Source organism: Sturnira hondurensis, unplaced genomic scaffold (genome assembly GCF_014824575.4).
Source record: "Sturnira hondurensis isolate 20B ecotype Veracruz unplaced genomic scaffold, ASM1482457v3 Scaffold0013515, whole genome shotgun sequence".
NCBI classification, from domain to species: domain Eukaryota; kingdom Metazoa; phylum Chordata; class Mammalia; order Chiroptera; family Phyllostomidae; genus Sturnira; species Sturnira hondurensis.
Window position 1 is genome coordinate 1,002,923 of NW_028086146.1, and position 16,678 is coordinate 1,019,600.

Consider the following 16,678-nt stretch of genomic DNA (forward strand, 5'->3'; position numbering starts at 1 on the left):
CTAAACATTTCACCCTTGAACCACTGAAACCGTTGTCATTGAAAGCCAGTTGGTCACTGAAAGCCAGTTGGTCATTGAAAGCCATCTTCCTTATTTTTAAAGCACGGTGCTCCCTCTTTCAGAAGGGACTGTGGCTCCCAAATTTGGGTGTTTCTTTAAGGTCTTACTACTGAACCGTGTTGCTGTTTTGCAGGTATCTTTCCAGAGCTTTAATTTGAGGATGCTCTTTAGCACTGTTTCTCAAACTTAGATATTCCAGGCCCCTCTGATTCAGTAGGTGTGAGGCTTGGTAATCCAATATTTTCAAAATGCTCGAGGGAACTGTTATCATCAGCTAAGATTCAGGAACATTAATTCCTACAAAGTCCTGAAACAACTCTTGAAATAAGAAATTCTCCTTGTCGCCTGCTGGGTGTGTCATGGTTACATGACTGAGTTTTTATTAAAAGGAAAAAAAAACCCATTCTGAAAACGGAACAACTTTATCTATCTTACAGTACTTACTGAAAGAGTTCTCTATCGGGAAAACTCCCAATTCCGAATTAAATAAAGGATGATGACGGCCCGGATTTGGCAATCCTGCTGCTACTCCTAGGTCTGACTGATCAAGNGCTGGGTGTGTCATGGTTACATGACTGAGTTTTTATTAAAAGGAAAAAAAAAACCCATTCTGAAAACGGAACAACTTTATCTATCTTACAGTACTTACTGAAAGAGTTCTCTATCGGGAAAACTCCCAATTCCGAATTAAATAAAGGATGATGACGGCCCGGATTTGGCAATCCTGCTGCTACTCCTAGGTCTGACTGATCAAGCTCCGGCCTCGCCCTCAGCTGGAGCCAAGCTTTTCCTTCCTAAGAGCAGATCCCCGAGGGGCGCGGTGGTGGTGAGCGGTGCCACCCTAACGCCGGTGGGTGCGTCCTTACAGAGGTACTCAGGCACTGGGGTGGGCCGGGGAGGGGCTTCAGCGGCAGCCATTCCTGAGTGGCGCGGGCAGGGGGCGTGGGGAGACGTAGGTGTATTTATTCTGACTTTAGAGCAGTGTGCTGTCAGAGCTGTGCGAGGAGCTGTCCTGACCCGGGGAGCTGGCTCGTTCTTCCCAACAGGCTAAGGACCCAGCGTCCTTATTGGCCAGGTGGGGGCGGTCGTGCCGCTGTGGCTGGACAAGCTGAAAATGTGCGGGAGTTGCGGAAGTCCCTTCGGGGTGATGGGGCGCAGAGTTCCGCTCAGCCGGGAGCGATGAAGGCGCGGTGTCCAGCTCAGCCGTGGGGGATGCGGCCGCGGTGTCAGGCTCAGCTGGGAGGTAATGGGAGTGCACAGTCAGGCTCAGCTGAAGGTGATGCGGGGGCAGAGTCAAGCTCAGCCGGGAAGTACTGGGAGCGCTGGGTCAGGTTTAGCCAGGTCCGGGGCTAGCGGCACAGCAGGGAAGAAGTTCTCGGCTGCAGCTCCAGGCGTAGGTTGGGCAGCCTGCCCCGCCAGCGGTGCGCGGGACAGAGGTCCCCGGGAGCCCAGCGACAGGCTCTGAGTGCCGTAGCCCGCAGCTCGAGCGAGCGGAGCCGGTGTGGCGGGAGGAGCCATGCGCGGCCACCGCCTCCTCCCGCCTCAGGCTCCTCCTCTCCCTCCACCTCCTGGATTCTGACTCCCCGCCCGCCGGATCCGCAACCCTCGGCCCAGGAGAGCCGGGTTGCTTGTCTGGCTGGCGGAGGCTGAGCGCGACCTTAGCAAGCCGCGGCGCCCGCCGACCAGGGACAAGCGCGACTCCGGGGAACGCGCTCTGCCTGGTGCTGCCGCCTCCTCTCCATAGTCGCCGGGACGCTCCGGCCCGCTCCTCCGGGGCTGCGATTCTCCTCCTCTTCCTCCCGAAGGGGAAGGAGCAGGAAAGCGGTGCAGCTGCTCCGGTATACTGCGAGCCGAGGCCCCTGCCCGGGAGGCTCGGGACTGGAAAAGGGGGAGGAGGAGGCGGAGGGAAGGCCGCGTCACTTCAGGGAGGACAGTTTCACCTCCAGGCTGCGGCTGCGGCTGCCAGTTTCATAAAAGCAGCCGCAGCGGCCGAAGGCGCCGAGGCTCAAGGGGCTCCCTGGCCATGGAGAGGAGACCCGAAGCCGAGGACGCCAAGAGCTCGGCCGGGTCTCTTTGGACCGCTGTGTAGGCACCTGAATTAGCCGACGCTAAACGGGAGGGGGAAAGGTAAGAAGAGATGGGGCCACCCGCCCTCCGCCCCGCCTCCCTTGCTGCCCCCTGGGGGCCACTGTGAAAACGCAGACCAGGATTCCCTCTCCAACCCCCGCACCTTCCCTGCTCCCGGCGGTTTGGCATTTGGGCATTTCTGCTGAAATGGAAAACATCCTCTCACTCCCCCCACATCCTCGCATTACCCTCCCCCCACCCCCTTATCACTGCGCGCCTCCTTTTCCTTCTTTGGATTGGAAGTAACGAGACTACCCCTGAGTAAATCTTCACCATAAGAAAGGGTCTTTGGGAACCTTCGGTCTGTGACTTCTTTCTCTCCCTCTCTCTTTTCAGTACGTTTAAGGGGAAGGAAACAATGGACCTTTGAAAGTCTGTGAACAGCCTCAAACTTTCTGGAGAGGGCTGGCGTGGGGGAATAAGCCCCACAGGAAGCCGCCTACAGTGAAAGGTTGATGGAATGTGTGTTGCAGAGTCTCGGCTTCAGTCCGCGCGCGCGCGTGTGTGCCTTTGGGTTGATCTTTGTCTTTTTACTCTTCCCTGGGGTTGGTGGGCCCTTACTCCCACCTCTCTTTCTGTTAAAGTAAAGCGAGGCTTTAAAATCGTGTGCAGCTTAGCACTGGACACCAGCCTCAATGGTGAGGCTGCATCTTTCCAATGCAGAGTTGTGAGGTCTTGGCAAAGTGTGGGGAGAGACCCCGAGGATCCCAAAATGCTGCAGTTCATGCTAGTTGCTACATCCCTGGCGGTAAAACCTAGGACCTGACATCCCTCGATACTCTCTGCTGAGTGGTGATGCGTATCACCAGACCTAGCCGTGGAGCAGAAATCGCTCACTTAAATTCTCTAGGTAAGGTTAGGAAAACAGGCTTTCATTCATGTCTCCTTTCATCAGCAGTAGGGGTTAGGAATAGAGTGTTTAGTGTTAAGAAGTTTCATTACGCATAGGAGCCACTCACAGTGTTGACTCGTCTTGCTTGGGGGTGACAATGTGATGTTGCATAATTATTGCACGTGTAGAGCCTACGTCGCTGTCTTCCTGACCTCTTACCAGAACAAAGTGAGAAGAATTTAGAGGAAATGGGGTTGGAGGAAGGTTTCACCTGACCTGAGGGAGGGCCTGCGTCTTCGTGACAGCCAGGCATGCCTGTTGGAAATAGCTCTGTGTTAAAAACAAACACAATGAAAGGATTCGGCCTTAAGGTTATTTGGTTGGCTAGAATGGAGCTGTCGCTGTTTCTTTAACCCTTGAAAGAAGCTTGCTGCTTTCCAAGTGGGTCTGGGCATCATACTCTGGTTGTGTGCCTTTGGCTATTCAAAGGGCTCTTTGAGTTTTGCATTTTGGGCAAAGCTGAAGAAAATGCTGTATATTTACTGAAATGCTGAAAATGCTGTAATATTTACTTCCTCGGCTTAGTAAATATTGAGTGTAGCACCTTTTGGTGCTTTACATTAAAATCACTCCCCTCAGCTTTCTGTGTATGTGCTTTACAGGATCACAGTGCTTGGGAGTGAAACTGGGAAGTCAGTTTTCTGGCTTTCAAGTCAGCCCCTGTAATGTTTTTTATCTCATGAATGTGTGTTTACAGGCTCAGATAATTGAGGTTGGAAGTGAATTCTGAGTCATCACTTGTTCTGCTTTAACAGTCTGTGCCCAAGTGAGCAAGCTGAGGACTAGTCACTGTGTGTGGACAGGGAAGTTGAATCAATGAATCTTACATGATGTCCCTTGTAACAGCTAATTGAGTAAAGCCTCCCTTCTTGATCTGGCCTGTAACCCACAGATTTTCGGAAGTCTCCGGTTTCACAACTGGAAACCAGAATGGGACAACACCTTACTCGTGTTCCTTTTTAAAAAAGATTTTATTTGTTTCTTTTTAGGCAGAGGGGAAGGGAGGGAGTAAGGGAGAGAAACAGCAGTGTGTGGTTGCCTCTCACACGCCCGGTACTGGGGACCTGGCCCACAACCCAGGCATGTGCCCTGACTGGGAATTGAACCAGTGATTCTGTGGTTCACAGGACAGCACTAAATCCATTGAGCCACACCAGCCAGGGCAATTCCTGTTCAAGCCTATTCTTGAGCAAGCAACCTTGGATATAGAGAAGAAAAGCAAGAGAGTCAAGTAGTTGTGGGCCATACTGAAATTAAAATGCTGCTACTTATTAGCTAGGCACCTCTGGGCAAATTTCTGAAATTGAGAATGATGATGTGATGAACTACACTAAAGAAAAATTTAAAAAACTTATTTTTATATATTGATAGAACAAGAGATAGACAGACAGAGCGAGCGAGGGATTTGTTATTCCACTTACTTGTGCATTCGTCGGTTGCTTCTTGTATGTGCCCTGACTGGGGACTGAACCCGCAGTCTTTGTATATGAGATGACTCTAACCAACTGAGCCACCTGGTCAGGGCCACTAAAGAAAATGTAAATGATTGCTATTAAATTCACAGTTTAAGGCTCACTTGGGATGCTGTAGGTAAATGTGTAGCTTGTAAAGTGCTGTAAAATATGAACATTGCATCATGCACCCTCCCGCCACCATCCATTTAACTAACAATTATTCATCACCTATTGTGTGTCAGACTCTACAGAAGCAAACTGAATGTCTGCCAGCTCTGTGGAGTGTTCTTGTTGTTTGAGGGAGGGAGTTGGATAGAGTGACTGAAGCTTGGGAGGTGGCAGGGAGCCATGGTGATGTGTGGTGGCTTCCATCTGTAAAGGCAGATGAGACAATCTCTGCTATAGAAGAAATGAGTCTAGCCTCGGAGAAAAGGAAATGAACAATGAGGAGGCCCAGTAAATGTGTGTTTAGAGTATTATGTGTAGAATGCTTTGAGAACCCAAAGGAGGACCAGAGCTTTTTGGGGGGGAGGAAGGCAGAGGAATTTAAGCAAAAGTAAAATTTCCTAAATCAGAAAACATAGTAGGGACTGAAAACTCATCAAAAGTACCATTTCAAAATGTAAAGATTAGAGGACTTGAAATAAGAACTGAGTTTAAAACAAGAATCTGACAGTTGCTAAACATTTGTTATTGGGCAAATCCTCCAATTTTTCACACTTTGCTTCTTCATCTGTAAAATTCAGAAAACATAATGGAATTCTTGGAGGATTAACTCAGATTTAACCTGCTGTGTATATGATAAAGTACCACACAAGCTAGTGTCTTTTGGTATCAAAAGGTACTTTCAAAATATGTTCTTTTTAAAGCCATAAATAAAGATAAGTCATAAGGTATTCTGATGGATGTCAGTCACAGATTTCTGTTTTGTTTGAATTGTGCAAGTCTTCAGACTTGAGGTTAGCTCTTGTCACATGGCATTCCTCGTTTGTTCAGGCATCCTAGCCTTTGGAAATCTTTTCATTGCATTTGGCTTGGAGCACTGCTTGGAAGGATGGGCTGTGTAGTGTAGTACATCAGTTGAGAGGAGTTTGTCTGGGTCTGTTCTGTGACTTCCATAGCTTTCCTCTCTCTATCCTAGCACGATGAGTATGAAAAAGGAAGAGAAAGCTGTGCACCTGCATTGTTGAGACCATAAAGTCATCCTTGCTAGATGGGTACTGGATTTTTTGGAGTGATACTTCATTAGGTCTCTAAATGTCTGATCACTGTGTTGTACACCTGAAAACAATATAGTTGTATCTCAGCTGTAACTGAAAAATAAATGGATAAAATCACCCTAGTTTAACTAGTTCTCTCCATTTGTAAAGAGATGTAATTTTCAACTACGCTGAAAAAAAATATGCTGTTCTCTCAATAACAGCAGCTGCTGTCTACGTGAAACTTGACTCTTTAAGCACTACTTATTTAACATACTTGCCTTACTTCTGGTCTTGAAATGGACTGAAGTTCCATTTCAAGACTTGAGGTTAAAATGTCAAGATCTTGACATTTTAATAAATGGCCTTTGACAGAAACCCATACTCGGATGTTTAAAATCATCATATTCAATGTGTCTTTTCTGGGGAGGAGGGCAGTGTGAATGTAAATGAGTTTTCAAGTTTGTGTTAACACATGCTGAATCTTAGCATGCTGTTTTAAAGGGCCTTAAAAATAATAGTAAAATGAGGAAGTCGAGACCCAGAGAGGCAAACTAATTAGGTAAGGTCATATTGTAAATTAATGGCTAAGCAGGGACAAAAACGCCTTTGTCTATTTCCAGTTAGCATTTTTCCCTCCAATGTACTCTAATTTGTTACTGTTTGGTTTTGTTAGTAATTTAGTTATTTTAATGTTTTAAGGTGAAATTATTTGCATTTGGGCTTAGAAATTCATTGCACCCAAGTTTAAGGCAGACACTCTTAACTTTTTTCTTTGGGAGAATTTACACATGATATGTGCATATAATGGGGTAATGTTACTTGCAATAAATGTTTGTCAAATAAGACCCTCAATGTAAACTTGCATTTTCTATATATAGTAAAGAAATTTCAAGTATTGTAGAAGTGAACTTTTAATTTTTTTTAAAGATTTTATTTGTTTATCTTTAGAGGGGAAGGGAAGGAGAAAGGGAGAGAAATACCAATGTTTGGTTGCCTCTCCTGTGTCCCCTGCTGGGAACTGGCCTGCAACCCAGGCATGTGCCTTGACTGAGAATCGAACCTCGATCCTCTGGTTCGCAGGCCCACGCTCAATCCACTGAGCTACACCAGCCAGGGCAGAAGTGAACTTTTTAAAAAGGAAAAAACCAAGTTCCTGGAAATATTATTCGGGTTTGTGTTATGAATCACTGGGTAGAAGCACATAACAATGTTTGCACATTCTTTTCTTTTCCCTGTACTTCCTTTATTGGAAGCCTTTAATGCTGGTCGCCAGGAACTGTGTTTAGCAAATATTTTATTGCATTCCTAAGATGTGCAAGGTGGTGTACTGGTTGTTGTGAACAACACAATGATGAAGGAGGCATAGGGTCTTTATTAAAATGTCTGTTTTAAAAAAAGGGAAACAGACTCAGAAGCTATGTATGACCTAAAACACAAAGTTGCTATCGCCAAACAAATCAGTCCTCTGAACTAGTGGGCACAGGTGCTTCAAAACTGTATTACACTAACCTTTCAGCCAGATTTGTAACAGGGCATTTGTTTTCATCACATGATGACAAGTGATAAACATTTTACATTTATTTTATCAGGACTTCATCTTAGTTTGGACAAGAAGCAAAAACCAGGCAACTCTTGATGGGGTTTTATCTTGTGAAGTTTGCCCAGAAGAGCTCTGGCAGTCTTAGCTTTAATGTCTTTAAAAACCGGCTTTTCGCTGCGCAGAAGTCCAATGGAACGCTATTGTTTCCTGAAAGGGTTGCAACTTTAGGCAATCCATAGTGAGCCGCGGAGAAAAGAATTGTCCTGGTTGATTCTGAGTTTGATGTGTCTTGAAACATGTGAACATCTACCACAAATGAGATGTCCCAGTTACGTTTGATTGCGAAGTTTCTCCAAAGAGTGAAATTGATGTTGATTTGGGGCTCTTTGCCTCATTATTGGGTTGTACTTGGAGCTGATCAGCTTTCTGTTGTCTTAATGGCCTCCACCAATAGGGACTCACTTCCTTGAAGGGTGAATTGTTTCTTTACTTACAATGAGGTTGGAAAACTAATTAATAGTATTACAGTGATTGGAAAGCTTAAGTTCAGCACAGGGACAAGTGCCTGATTTCTGTTTCAGAAAAAATGACTTATTGTTTGGTTTTCTTACTGTGGTACAAAGGAACATACACAACATCGTTTGTTTAATGCCATCCGTGCCACCAGTATAAAAAATAAACTTTATGTGAGGATTTAAAAACTATTATACCTCATTAATGCAAAGGATGTGGCTTTAATTGTTTAACAGGTGTTTCATGATAGCCCTTCCCCAGTCATTCTTGGCATCCTCAAGACAGAAACAAAGTTCTAGCAATGTTGAGAAGCTCTTTGTCCAGTAGGAAGTAGGTTGCGTATGAATGTATAGCTGAAAGGTCAAATGGGAGGTGAATTGTCTTTTCAGCACGGTTAATAATGTTTTTTGATGAATGTAATTGCTGCTTTTCCAAGAGCCTGCACTGATTTAGACACTGTCTGTTCTTACCATGTGGCCAGCCTTCACAATGTATGGTCAGCTCATGGATAACTTTCCCCAGCTGCCTGGTTACTGTCATCTGAGCTTGGCTTTAACCTCAAAGTCTTTCCTCTTGCTCCCTGCTTGTGCTTGCATCATTTGAGCTCATCACGCAGCCCCCTTTTGCATGCCCTGCTGATTGTATTCTCTCTCTGTTCAGCCATGCAAAGTTCCACCACCGCTCTAGTGCTGAGAGGTGCTCGTTCACTGGGGGTCCTGCCTTTTTTCTCTCTGGCACTCTCGAATTTTGAGGAACATCAAGGGGACTGTGGAGGAGGTGTAATAAGGTTCCTTTGGTAGGTGTAGGTTTCATATGACCCAGGAGGACAGGGACTGTGGCTGACTGTTTTGTATTTTGGCCTGGAACTCCTTTGCAAGTGACTCTACCTTCCAGAGAATACAAAGGACGTCATAAGACTGTTCCTCCCGGCCCCCAATGGTCACTGCTAGATGGTCTGTTGTCATTTTAGTGGCAGAGGTCAGTGGTGGATTTTAGTTCACACACACAAAGTAAAGAAACTATTAGGAGTGGTCTGATTATATACATTTGGGCAAGTAAGTTTGCCAGGGCTCTTAAAACTGTAAACTCTGTTCCCTTCGTAGAGATTTAATAAACTCAGGTGATCAGTTCTTTAGATTCATCAGCCCAGTCTCTTTGCCCCAGCATGCATGGTATTTACTTGATTACTCTGGTTATCTCCCGACCCCTTCAGTCCTGGCCTTTGAGCTCCTTGAAGGGAGAGACTATGTGTAGTCTTTTTTGCATTGCTAGGTCCCCATCCTATAGCAGAGTCCTTGTCTTATGGATGCTCAGACTTGAATGTGTTCCCCTTTTGGCAAGGCTTTACCCTCAGTGGTTAGGACTATATTTAAAATAGGCTGTGTTGTAGATATGAGAAATAGTACACTTGTGTTCTGGTCCTGGCCCTGCCATTAATAGACACTTTGCTTTGATCCTGGATTGAGTAGCTCTGGATCTCTTCAGTCTGCACATCTCATTATTCATCTGGAATATTTCTTAGTTGGAAAGGCGTGTCAAAACATACTCGTTATACGTTTCCTATTGTTCCTGCATTTTGATGTTTGTATATCACTAGATCATGAACTTTTGGTACATCTGTGCCTATTTATCAAACACATCTCTACAGGTCATCCCCCCGCTCCCCCCCCCCCCCCCCAGTTAACATTNCCCCCCCCCCCCCCCACCTTTTAACATTCTACCACATAACTTCCCTGGATCTTTCTTCTTGGGGAGTATTTTAAAGCTTTGTCCCTGGTGCTTGACAGAGAATTCAGCGCACAGGCAGCTCTGCCCTTCGCTGTGACCTTAATTAAATCAGCCTCCCTCAGGTCAGACTTTGGTTTGGGTTCTTTCTTTCAGAGGCCAGCTGCAAGGCTGATGACATGCCTGTGCCTGCCATTGTGTGCCTCTGCACAGCCATCCGTCACTGTCAGCAGGTTGGGAGCCTTTCCGCTGTGTCCTCCCAGCCAGGGGGGCGCGAGGGCGAAGGGGGGTGGTCTCAGGAGAATTGGGAGGGAGAAGAGAAAGCAGAACAGCCTTTCAAAGGAAAGAATTAAGGAGAAAAAAAGAATCTGAGGAATAATAGGCGGAAAAAGGAAACAAGTGAAAAGCAGGAGACTGGTAGGTAACGTGACCTTCTTCTTTCTCCAGCTTTCCACCCCGAGAAACAATCTTCCTCCAGTTTTGTTTGCCCCTTAGTTCTTCCACCCAGAGGCCTATGGACTTTATTTTTTAACATTTTTTATTTTTTGATGGGGCAGGGAGTGTAGGATATTCTGCACTGTCACCCTTTCTGTAGATTGTCACACCGTGGGTGTGTAGATCTGTATTCTTCCGCTTCTGCTTCTCTTTTGTTGCCCACGCTAGTGTCTCCCGCCTTTTCGCTCCATCAGCCATCTTGGCTTTAGGGTCAAGCCTTGCTTTTCAAGGACATACTTAATGGACTTGGAAAAAAGACAGGATTAATGAGTTACGTGGTGGCAGAAAAGTTAGACATCTGCCTGGTGTCCCTGGGATAAATGAGAGGAATAAATGAATTAAAATATTTCTTAAAGGTCACTTACCTAACTTTAAAAACAGGAAAGTATTCACTTGGTTTAGTTTGGGCATTAGATATTATACATAAAGATTCTTTGTTTTGAGGGCTCCATATTTTACTAGGAGATTCCGATGTCACTTGCTGAGGGTATATCCACTATCATGATTGTAGCTAACTTGCCAACCTGAATTCCTTTAATACAGATCCATAAGCATTTGTCTTGTTGTTTTCAATAAAAGCAAACTCTTAGACTTTGTAGCTAATTTTTGTTTTCCAAGGATTTACTATTCCTTGACAATAGTTTTCTAGCAAGAGTACACTATAGCTTAACTGAACAGTGAATTTCTAAGCAGGAAAACACACACATGTTTTTTCTAACTCACATGTTTATTCCAGCTCAAATGCTTAGTGGCCCCCCAATTTTTTTTTCAGCAAATTTAGTCCATTTAGGACTCTGTGTTTGAAATATTGCTTATTTTTCTGTATGATGTTTTAACAGTTAACATATACTGGGAGAGTTGTTTCCTTTTCAGGGAGGAGCTAATGAGAACAATACGTGGTACCAAACTAGAAAGTCTGGTATATGTTGGTGTTTACAGATAATAGTAGTTTAATTTGGGGGAATATCATTCATCATACGTGTCTAAGTCAACGAAGTTTGAAAAGAAGGTAGGGGAGTGGAATGAAAGTTTCTCAGCCCCTTATCCTGTCACTTCATTGAGAGAGGGTTATAACGAAAGGTTGGTGCATTCCCCTTCCACCTCTAAACGTTGGCCTGGGTATGATCAGCTTAGTACAAGTGACCCAGAATCATTGTAAGTGAACTAACGGCGGAATGTCTTGTTTCTTGGGAATGTGTCAGACGGTTGCAGGGGATAGTGCTCATCTTGATTTTGACAGTGGGGAGGAAAAGACAGAAGGGCTAAGATAAGTAGAAAAGTACGGTAATGGGTAATGAATGGAGAATGTGTCGTGTGCAACCGTATGAAAGCATTGTCCTGTCTTGAGATCGCAGGGTATTTGATTCTTTGGGACTAAGCCTAAACAAAGCAAAGCGCATCTCTGAACTAAATTGAACTTCATTTACCCTCACCGTTTATCTGTTTTATATTTTCAAAAAGTTATAGGTTTAGACCTAGCATTTATGTTGAATTTCTTCATAGTGGTTGTAGAAAGATGTATTTTACCCTGAATGCTCTGGGAATAGAATATGTAATGAAAGATATTCCTCTAAACTATATGCAAAAGTATCCCTCCGGAAAACTCTTTGTTTCAACATATGTTTCTGAAAATTTTTATACTATGTAACTGTGTATTTAAATACATAGTTTAAAAATCACAGTCTTCATGAGAATATTGATCACATTTAAATATATATTTGATAATTTGACAAATTAAAGGCCCTAAAAGTCAACCTTTTAAGTTTATTCCTTACTGAACACTTTTGTATGATTGACGTGTTGAGCACATTGTTTATCTATAACTGCAGGCATGAGCTGAATCTAAAAAACTAAATGAAACACCCTGTGTCCCAGCCCCTCAAAAAACCCCAAGCCTGAAAATCACCTTGATGTTAATCTCTGTCGTTTTTCTCCTAAAGCGGAAAATTGGAATGTGGAACCGTTTACTGAAAGTTCAAGGCCATTAGGAGTGGTTACAACTTTATTAGCTCATAATTACGGGAGGTTATGAACATCTGTCCTTTGTGTCCATGGAAACCCGTGAACACCTCTCTTCCTGGTGTGTTTTACTTATTGCCGTGATGAGCACATGAGTCAGTATGTTGTAAAGACCGACTTCGACCTCAATAAAAGATTTTGGATAGTTATACTGAAACTCTTGTAAAAAGACTGTAGCCTGTCAGGACTGTAGGTTGGATACTGTTTTAAGAATTATGTCTTTGATCAGAGAAGAAAAATACTTGATGAGACCATGCCAGCTTCTTGCCTACTCGTACCAGCCTGGATTTTCCATGAAAACATATGTTCTCATAACAAGCGTAAGCAGGATTTAAAAGAGCTTACATGAGTCAACACCACTGCATTTTCTGTAGATGTTCAGAGTGGAGGGGCCAAGATGCAGGGCCCGGCGTCAGCAGTAGGCCCTCTGTGTTGGGTTGGTGGGGCTGGATGATGGAGCTTATCTATCATAGGGCCTACAAGGGTATGGAAGTGAATTTATCTTCTATATTAGCATCTCAGCAGTTAGAAAGAGCATGAAAACTCAGCCCTTTTCAAGAGCCCTTCTTAGTTTTGAGTTACTGCTGCTGTCTCTGCATTGAGAAGACTTTCCCGACTTTCCCTTTCATCACAGCATTTGCTGGCTCCCAGCAGAACAATGTGAAGTGGAATGGAACATTTTCTTTTTTTCCTATGTGCCGACTGCATTTCATGGTGGTGTTAAAACTGTTACAACATATTGTGAAAGATTGAACTTGTCTAGATAGCTTGCTGCTCTTTGTCTTTCAAATTCCCGTTAGTGGTTGTTATTAATACTTTTTGCCCACCAGATTGTGTAGTAGGATTGCATTTTGTAAAAATTAGTGCATTGACTTTTTTTGCTTGAAGGAGTAAACATTTTCAGTTTTTCCCCAATTCTGGGAACCTGATACAGAGAGATTAGACACGTTTCTGAGAGCCTCACGGATGTTGAAGAAGGATTGAATGCAAAATTTCTGTGTGTATATGTGTATATGAGATGTGTGTGTGTGAGAGAGAGAGAGAGAGAGAGGGAGGGAGGAGAAAGAGAGATAGAAATTGTGACCTAAGTTCAACAAGCATTTATTGAGTACCTACTATGTGTAAGCTCCTGGGAGAATGCTAAGATCAGTATTAAGACCTCATCCCTGCTTTTAAGAGGCTAGTAGTCAACTGTAGGAGATGGACAGGTGGACAAGTACATATATTAACTGAAACATAAGACAAAAAGCAAGACAATCTAATAAGAGTTTTAAACAGAGAACAGGAGAAAACAGGCAGGGAACTTGTGAAATCCTGAGAAGTTTTCAATGGATGAGATAGGCACCATGTTTGAAAACTTTAAATAATGAAAATAGCTGAATTTTCTTAAAAGCATGTTCTTTTTATAGTTTACCCCCAACAATCTTCTTTAGTATTGAAATTTTTTAAAAAATTACTTTTTTGATTACTTATTGTAACATGCTACCAAATAAATTAATTGAATGCTCTTACCACTGTATAAACCAATCCCACCTTGAGTAACTATTTGAGGTTATACATTCTTTTATCCAAGTAACAATTTTATTTAAAATGACAGCAGGTTTTTAAGATGTTTTTTTTTTTCTTCTTTTTTTGTGAGGGCAACTAAGAATTAGACAAAAGTACTGGGTTTTGAATGTTTACCCCTTTTCAGCATTTGTATTTGCATTTTGTCAATTGGCGTGATGTTTCCATATTCTTAGTAGTTTCTTTCATTATCTACTTTAAATATTTGCCTAAATTTCCTGTGCAGAGTTTTGATTGCATGATTTTATTTTTATTACCAAGCCTTTTGGGCTACCACTTTCTATTAATCACAGTAAATACTTGTAAGATAACTCTTTCAAGGAACGTCAAAATAACAAAAATTGTGCTTGAAAACCTTTGTGGAGTTTTTCCCCCCCCTAAATTCAGTATGAATGACTTTGGTTATGCCCCATTTGGATTATGCTTAGAAGTTTACCAAAGGCTGTAGTATGTCCTAAAATGTGTCATTAACTATGGATGTGTCCCTTCTATATAGTATGTGCTTCCCACTAAGAATGATTTAAATGAATTTACTGTGTATTAAGTAAAAAACATTGGTCTTTAGTAAAAATTTTAAAGTAACTAATAGTACTTGCCGTGAAATCTTGAAAGCCAGAGGAAACTCATCCTCTCTCCTCTATTAGGTTTTTCTTTTGTTCTCAGGATCCCAAACTCAAATTAGTGCTACAGATTTTAACACCCTTATAGATTAAACAGTCACTGTTGAGATAGCCTGGGATCCTGACTGTCATTTTCACAGTATTTCTTTGATCAGTTTCATTCTGCCTTAAATCAAGTGATTTCAAATCGAATTTAGGAATTGCATTTCGAGGGGATGCTGTAAATCTTTTGTAGTTTCTTCCACAAGAAACAACAGGAGCACAAGAGCTAAGGACCACAAGAGCTCACGATTGCTTCTTCAGTGAGTGAATTGTCAGCTTTTTCTCATTAATAATTAAAATCTGTAAGTAGCAATCAGTATATTTTAAAGTAATTGTTTCATAATACTATTCCTAATGTAAACTCATATAAATGGAAAGTGAAATTCTAAAACATTGTATTTGTACCATATATCTTTAAAAATTGTAATAAATTGAGGATATTTGCATAAACTATTTTTTGGTTATACTTAGAAAAATGCTTTTTTTGCATTTATATATGTTTCAGTAAAACAGCTAGTGGGCTCAGAATATGTGTGTAGGAAAGTACAGTTTTGCAGAGGGGTATAGGGAAAACACCACCATGATTATTTTTGATTTATTGATATTTCAATTTGGGGTGGACACCATCTGAGTTTTCTTGGTAGAAAATACCATTTTGTGAATGTGAAGACACAAATTACTCCCAGTGGGTTGGTGACTTCATTTAGCCTCTCCCTGCCCTTTATTTTATTGCCGTACATCTGGTGACACATTGTCTCCCACAGAGGGCTCTGCAGCCCTTCAAGGAACAGTCTTTCTCACCCTGCAACAATGAAGTGTCCGATGATCACAGCCTCAAACAAAAGATTTTCGCTCCCTTCAGAGCACAGCACAGTCACGATTCCCCTCCCCGCCTGGTGAGGCTGGCACTCAAGAATACCTGCTTTGGTCCTGTCTTTGATAGCTGATGGACATAAAGCGGTCTTTGTTATACTCTGTTGGTTCCGGCAGGTTGTTTCCATTGTTTCATACTGCACCTTGGCACACGCGGCACCTTACACTGGCTGTTTTCCCTGAGTCCTGGAGCTTAAGCTTCATCTAAACCCTACAAACTGAGTGCTTTTGACAGACACACACAGAATGTTCTTTGCTGGATGTAAAATCAGCATCAGTTCCTGCTTAGATGTCCTTTCTGTCCCCATTAAGTTCAGGGTCATTTGGTTCCTGGGAACACTTATTTGTGGTTTCTTTAATGACCACATTTTGCATTAATGGATTTGCTGTAGTTTAGAGCAGTTTGGAGATACCCACATTACTAGGATCTTACTGTTTTGGCAAGAGTGGAGGGGGATTCATTATAAGGGTATTGAATGAAGTTGGGTGACTCGGAGATGCTCTAGTTGTTGAGGAAAGGAAGTAATGGAAGAGGTTGAACGTCACATTTCTGAAGCTACTGAGCACATCTTAATTACTCATACTCATTGCATTAAGGGCAGTGTGTAGCAAGACACAGCAAAGATACTATCTTTCTGTGTTTTCACTTGGCAAAGAAACAGTAAAGTTAGTAAAGTTTCATCAAAACTTACTCTTTCATTCAAAAACTCACAAGTGCTTACTATAAAGAATATTTTAAAAAGGACTGTGTTTTTTGTGTGTGTCAGCTTCTTTTGGGCAATAAAGAACCATGTATAGTCTGTTGAACTTCCATATAAAGAATTTCTGAAACATTACTATGCCCTTGCAACACAGTTCTAGCTGCACCCTTGCAAAAACTCACTCTTTGAAATTACCGCCTCTCACTTGCTTTGAAAAACACATTAGTGTAAGTCTTAAGAGCCTGAACTGTAGAGTAAAAGTACTTGGGTTTGCGTCCTGGTTCTCCTGTGTACTAGCTAATTAACCTTTCTTGGTCTCAGTTTCTCGTGTGTAAAATGGGGATAATGCATCTACCTATAGATTTGTTGTATTAAATGTGTTAAATGAGTTAATACACATGAAGTGTTAGGGACAGTGCCTGGCAGTGAGTGCTCTATGAATGTTAGCTGTTTTTTGATCATCTTAATCATATTTGAATATCTGCTATTTTTAAAAAGGAGTTGGAGGATTTAAAGAGATAATACGGAGTTCAGACTTTCCCCCTAAATGAATTCACAGTGTACAGTTAAGAGATCATAAAAGTAAAAAATACGTAACTCCGTTTACCACGAGATGAATCCAGTGGGGAAATGAAACACTAAGCACGAGTGCTTGTCTGTTGGAAGTTGTTAGGGCCTCCCTGGGCTCCTCCTGTGACCTGTGGCCTTCAATTTGAAGATCTTAGAATAATGGTACTCAAATTATGAGCACCTGCTTCTGTGTCGCCAGGATATTGTTTTAAAAATGTAAAGCCCAGAGCTCTTTTTGCACCAACGGACCCAGAATCACAGGGGTGGAGAGCCCAAGAA

The 16,678-nt window shown here is 42.7% G+C and overlaps 1 protein-coding gene across 2 annotated transcripts in view; it reads left to right on the forward strand.

The window, feature by feature from the left end:
- Positions 1-1,057: 1,057 nt before the first annotated feature.
- CEMIP2 (cell migration inducing hyaluronidase 2) overlaps positions 1,058-16,678 on the forward strand; it is a 73,548-nt gene continuing 57,927 nt past the window's right edge. Inside the window, exon 1 of one of the 2 annotated variants that reach the window (XM_037061679.1) lies at positions 1,058-1,135. The gene's annotated coding sequence lies outside the window, so the exon portion shown is untranslated. Of the gene's footprint in view, positions 1,136-1,679; positions 2,188-16,678 lie in introns of those variants that run through there. The other variant, XM_037061678.1, reaches the window with a different exon arrangement.